At 36.9% G+C, this 5,951-nt stretch overlaps 1 pseudogene; it reads right to left on the reverse strand.

Moving 5' to 3' along the window:
- Nucleotides 1-3,438: 3,438 nt before the first annotated feature.
- Nucleotides 3,439-5,053, reverse strand: LOC116117884 (annotated as a pseudogene).
- Nucleotides 5,054-5,951: the final 898 nt, after the last annotated feature.

Here is a 5,951-nt window from a genome sequence, read left to right on the forward strand (position 1 = left end):
ACTGGGCACGTCTGTCAGAGCAGGCGCTTTTCTTTATTAAATGTACAATATTAAAAGTGCAACAGGTAACGCCTGACTAGGTCAAGTCGCTCGTCCCCAACAAGCGATAACCGTGCAAGGTCACGTTCACAAAAGCGTTACCCCGACCTCTTTTCAAACAGGTCGGAATCACCAGAATTTCCCGAAGGCATCTAGTCACGGCATGAATTATAGTTTCCAAGGTTCAATCCTCAAACCTTAAAAACTAGGGGACTTTTGTTATGCCTGAAGAATACAGGGCTGACGTAAGATCCAGTCAGTATGCAAAAGTCAAAATATGGGTACACCCGCAGCCGAGTCATGTGAGGAGAGGAGCAACATGCTCCTGTCAGCGCAGTGGGTGCGCGCCAGACCAACCAGGAGCTGGAGAGCTTCCATGTGTCCAATTTCTGCACCAAATCGCGTAAATCACTCTGGAAGGTGGGTAATGGGACATAAAGGAAGATTTGTACGGATAATCCCACCAACTCACAGATTTAGTAATCATAACCTTAATCCATCCCACTATAAATTGAGGATTCCTCTCTCAATTTGGAGATTAGCTAATCTCTCAAGAAACGTCATACACTCTCTCTCTCTCTCTCTCATATTCTCTTGTAATCATTTTGTAAGTCAGCTCGCGGAATGCGACCTGACTGCTATCATTAATACTAAATTAGTGGACGTAAGACTTGCTTCCTTAAGCATCCAAACCACTTTAAAACTGTCTAGTCATTTCAATCGCTCTCATTTTCTTTCATTCAGCGTGTGTCTTCTGTGCCAGCTCAGCATTTCACACGTGCGTTTGGTTGGTGTCAAAATCACGCATCAACAATTGCTTTATTAAATTTCTGTGCATTCAATTTTGAAAAGTGGTGGTGACATGAAGGTTGTTTTTCCTTACCTGAAATTTGTGATATGAGGGTCTTCTAGATTTCTTAACAATCGATTCTGCAAGCAATTAAGCACTTCTACAAAGCTTTACTGTTGCCAAACTGAATTTTCCCCCTTTTTTTTCTTTTTTTGGATTTTAGTTTTAGTTGACAAATGATTTGGAAGAACGGATAATAGTATAAAGGAGGGTTAAGAAATGAAGAGATGGAAATTGGTGTTTGAGTTGTCTCAACTCTTAATAGTCAGGTGAATTTGTGATAAGAAATTAAAGGGGGAAATTATAGGAGACACAGAAATAATAGAAAATAAAAATAATTCAGCTCTCAACAACTTTGGTTTTAAAAGTCTTTGCTATTGGCTCCACCATATCAATAATTCAACTGCGTATTAAATGTTTACAAACCTAAAATCTTATCAATAATTCAACTCTCAAGTTATTGAACTGACCTACACATATAAGAAATTAATATCAATAAATAAAACAAGCAAAGAAAAAGACTTATATGGTTGGGCCAATAAGTCTATGTCCATTAACAATTCATTATGATGAAGAGACTTGGAAAATGAAAATTAAGTTGCAAATGATGTTCTCTCTTTAACATTTCATTATGAAGGATAAGGAAAAAAAAATGCCACTAAAGAGATAAAGGGTAAGTAACGAATAAATTAATCAACTTATAAATATTGTTCTACACTGAATCCCAAGAAAGAATGCATACATGTATGTATTTTTTGTCGATTTTTCCTTATACATGTTAACCAGACCCTTCAAAATAAAATGAAATTTGGTAAAATCATAACCTAAAAGTATACATTAGAGTCATGTGGTTCAAGCCAGTATGCCTACATCCACAAATTTAACGATGATTATAATCCACTATATGAAGAGAAAATACACACAAGTGCATAATATTCTCCCCATACACCCTCAAACATGCATGTATAAGGAAGATTATATGACACGAGAGCACACCCCCATCTTTAATTTTCTCTACTCATTTATATTTTTCGCTCCACTTACAAATAAAAAGAGAAATGACAATATATACGGAAGGTTACAAAATGAAAAAGACAACATTGTTCTTAATGAAGAAATTGACAAATTTAAGTTACAATACAACAGCGTCAACATTCCCACAACTTTTCTGAAAACATTTCTGTACTCACACCTCAGGAAGAACTTCAGGAACTAGTAACTAAGGAAGCCACTTGCTAAAACGCTTAAAAAAGCAACTGCGAGTACTAGGCCAGCATCTCAGAATCATCAAAACTCATCCCTCATGCAGTCTTTGTAGTGTCTACCAATACTGGTCTAAGATCATCTCAACTGTGCCGTATCAAGCAGAGTGTATCATTAACTGGAGAAAACTACAGCACATAGCCTTAAGGTCTAGAAAATCATACCTTTGAAAGGCTATAGTCGAATCTTCAGCAAAAATCCCATTACTTTCCAGTGGATACAATTCAAACACTCGAACACCAACTCCTCTGCTTTCTCTGACACTATCTGCAGAGTTTATGATCAACAAAATCAACTGGATCTTTTTTAGTAAGACCTAAAATCTTAGGCTGCTTGTTCACTGTCTTTGTTTTCCTTCATAGTGGTCCATAGTGTGTTTGGTTTAGAGAATTTCCAAGCGCCAACCGCAAGTTATTGTACTGACCTACATAATCCACCGCCCACTCTCCATGAAATTTCACAAAACAGAATTCGGTGAAGTTCAAATCAATAATTTGATTAAAATTAATGACCTGGCTTCCAAGAATCAAGTGTTCAAAATGTAAAAAACTACTGAAGCAATACATATATGAATGTATAGATTTTTTTAGTAAGGCCATCATTAGCACTAAAAAAATCAACCAATTTTGGCATTGGAAAGAAACTTGGCAAAAATAAAGTTAGACTTTTAGAGAGAGAAATTAAAACTTGGCAACAAAAATGGAAACTTATAGAGAGAGAAAGTGATAATACCGACATTAATGAAAAAGAAGAGAGAGAGAGTTGGAAGAAAGAGAGATGTGTAATAGAGCTGTGAGTTATACATGACGGCTAAAAGAGAAAAATGACAGCGGTTTGGACTGAAGCCAAAGAGTTTTCTGTGATATAAAATTAAAATTAAAATTTTATAATTTTATATGCCAGATGATAGATCAAAGAATTTGACAACAAATCAGGATACATCTCCAGATCATAGATGGTCCATGTTGATCACAGCATTGATTAATGGAATCTTTTCTACAATTACCAGAGCTAATCAAAAAGTCGATAATCTGAGGCAGAGCACCTGATGTTAAAACATCAAAAGCAAAATCCTTTCAACAGGTTCTGTGATTCAAATGATTTTCAGAAATGATTAAAAGAGCATAAAACAGATTAGTCCTGAAGTAAACAAGAAATATTGTGGAAAAAAGAATTAATCAAAGAAAAAAGGAGTATCTGACGAACCAAACAACAAGGCACTAGAGCTCCAAGTATATATTATGTGTGCTCAACCCAATTACATGGATTTTCTACTCGATCTGGCATTATTTTCTTCTCTTGTGACTAAATGATTTCAACTTTTGCAGCGCAATCATCAAGCCCTCATGCAAATGTTGAGTGCTTCCATCCCAATCCCAAGATATCATTTTCCTCTCCTGTAAATTCTTTAAAAGCATTTCACCTTTTACAAAATTCTCCTCCTTGGAAATGGCATCAATGAGAACAGTATATGTGGTGGTATTGGGCCAAAGACCCCTTTGTTTAATCTCTTCGTATAGTTCAAGTGCAGCTATAACATCACCATGTGCTAAGGCCCGAAATGAGAACATTGTATGCAACCGCATCAAGCTTCACTCCGCAGCATTCCATTATGCCTTTCAACTTCAGGGCCTCTACAAATTTAGCTTCTTTGCAGAACTTGTACATCAGAGTCGTAAAAGTAGCAACAGTTGGAACAAGTCTCATCCTCAGCATGCGGTTAAGAACCAGCATTGCTTCTTCAACCTTCCCCCATACTGCAAGACCTCTTACGATTGCACTCTCAGCTACAGCACAGGGACTGACCTGAAGTGCCTCCATCTCATCTCTTAGCCTAAATGCTCCTTGTAGATTCCCCATTCTACACATACCATTAATTAAGGTAATACATTGTGTAAGTTTAGGTGTGAAACCCCTCTCTGACATGTCATGCACAACAGAATGGGATTCTTGGAAAGCAGAAACTCTGTTAAGTCCAGCTACGATAGCATCATAGGTATTTATATCAGGTAAAACTCCCAATTTATTCATAACATTCAGCAGATCAGAGGCCTTCCCCAACTCACCAGTTTTACAACACTCCATTTTAAGCATGTTAAGAGTAAGCTGATCAACTACAGTACCTTATACTACCATCTTTTTCAAGAATTTAACACCTACTTCTAACATACCAGTCTCACAGAATCCAAGAATGAGAGAATGACACGTTAACTTGCCAGGCAGAAGGCCACTCTTCATCATGATACTGTGCAACATAGAGCACATTAACAAATCCTTTTTCTTGGAAAAACCATGCAAGAGAATATTATACGTAGCCAAACTAGGGCGCAGACCTCTGCTCCTCATTGTTGATAAGAGATCATATGCCTTCATCATTTTTCCCATCCTTGAGAATCCATCTATAACAGCATTAAGAGAAACAGTGTCAGGGAAGACGCCGTCCTTCTCTATTGCATCATAGATATACAGAGCAGCCTTCAATTGACCAGCCTTGAAAAGGCCATTAACCAAGCAGGTAAGCATTACCCCATTTGGAACAGTACCTTTTGCCATCACTTTGTCAAAGAAAAGAAGAGCAGAAACCGCTTTGCCCTTCCTACATAACCCAGAAAGAAGACTAGTATATGTATAAGGCAACAAATTATCCTGTACCATCTGATCAAAAAGGACCAATGCCTCCCATAATTTTCCAGATTTGCATGCCTCAGAAATTACTGTGTTGTAGGCAATAGTATCTACAGCAGAAGGAATGTAGTGAAGCCTATTCAAAAATTGTTTTGCCTCCTGCAAATTACCTCCTTTGCACAGTTCTTTAAGTAAACTACCATATGTGAAATGACTTGGGTGATGACCTAGTTTAATCATTTTGTCAAACACAGAAAATGCTTTTAACCCATTTGATCAGTTTGCAATAGGGTCTAGTCAACTCGTAATGGGTTATACCTACCCAATTATAAACTAATTAATTACGAGCTACTATGTTGGGATTGTGAAATAAAGTTTGTAAAATTTAGTTGTGAATCAATCTTTATTAATAACGATTATGGCATCAGAATGTTATATAATGGTAACGACACCATAACGTTAACGCACGATAACAAGAGCAGAACGTTTAATAAATTGCAACGGGCAGAAAAACGTCAATTAATGATAACGTCATAGAGCATTGACTAATAGTAATGACTTTGTAATATCAATTAATGACGATGGCAAATGAATGCTAAGTAACGATCATGCTAGTTAAGAGGAACTTAACAGTTGCAGTGAATTAACAGGAATCACTAAATTGTAACAGTGAGTTAACGAAATTTCTGATTTAGGACCCTTGAGTTGATGTTTTCTAATTTAGAAATCACAGCATTTCCGCAACTAAACCTCAAAAGCTATTAGAAGCTTTTGTTATGCCTCAAAAGTCACGCTTATGTCAGCCTAATAAATGTGCTGCCAAGCCCATATCTCCTTAAAGATATTCACACCAACTTTATCTAATTTCAAAAAGATAAAGTTGGACGAGAGCCTTCCATGTGTCAAGGCAACTTGCAAAACACTCGTTACATTGAGTGTTTAGGTATATAAATGGGCATTCCTCTTCTCGAAGAAGGGGGTGCTGAGATTTGAGCTTCATTTTCATTCTCTCTCTGTAAACACTGTATTTCTTCATCTTTGTATGCCTTACGGGCAAAATCATAGAAATAGTCAGAGATCAATAAAATAACAGTGGATGTAGGAGTCGCTTGTTGAGCATCCGAACCACTATAAAAACCCCTTCTTGCCAATCTTTTATTTATGTTTTCTGCGA

The sequence above is a fragment of the Pistacia vera genome, unplaced genomic scaffold (genome assembly GCF_008641045.1).
Source record: "Pistacia vera cultivar Batoury unplaced genomic scaffold, PisVer_v2 Contig824, whole genome shotgun sequence".
Classification (NCBI taxonomy): Eukaryota; Viridiplantae; Streptophyta; class Magnoliopsida; order Sapindales; family Anacardiaceae; genus Pistacia; species Pistacia vera.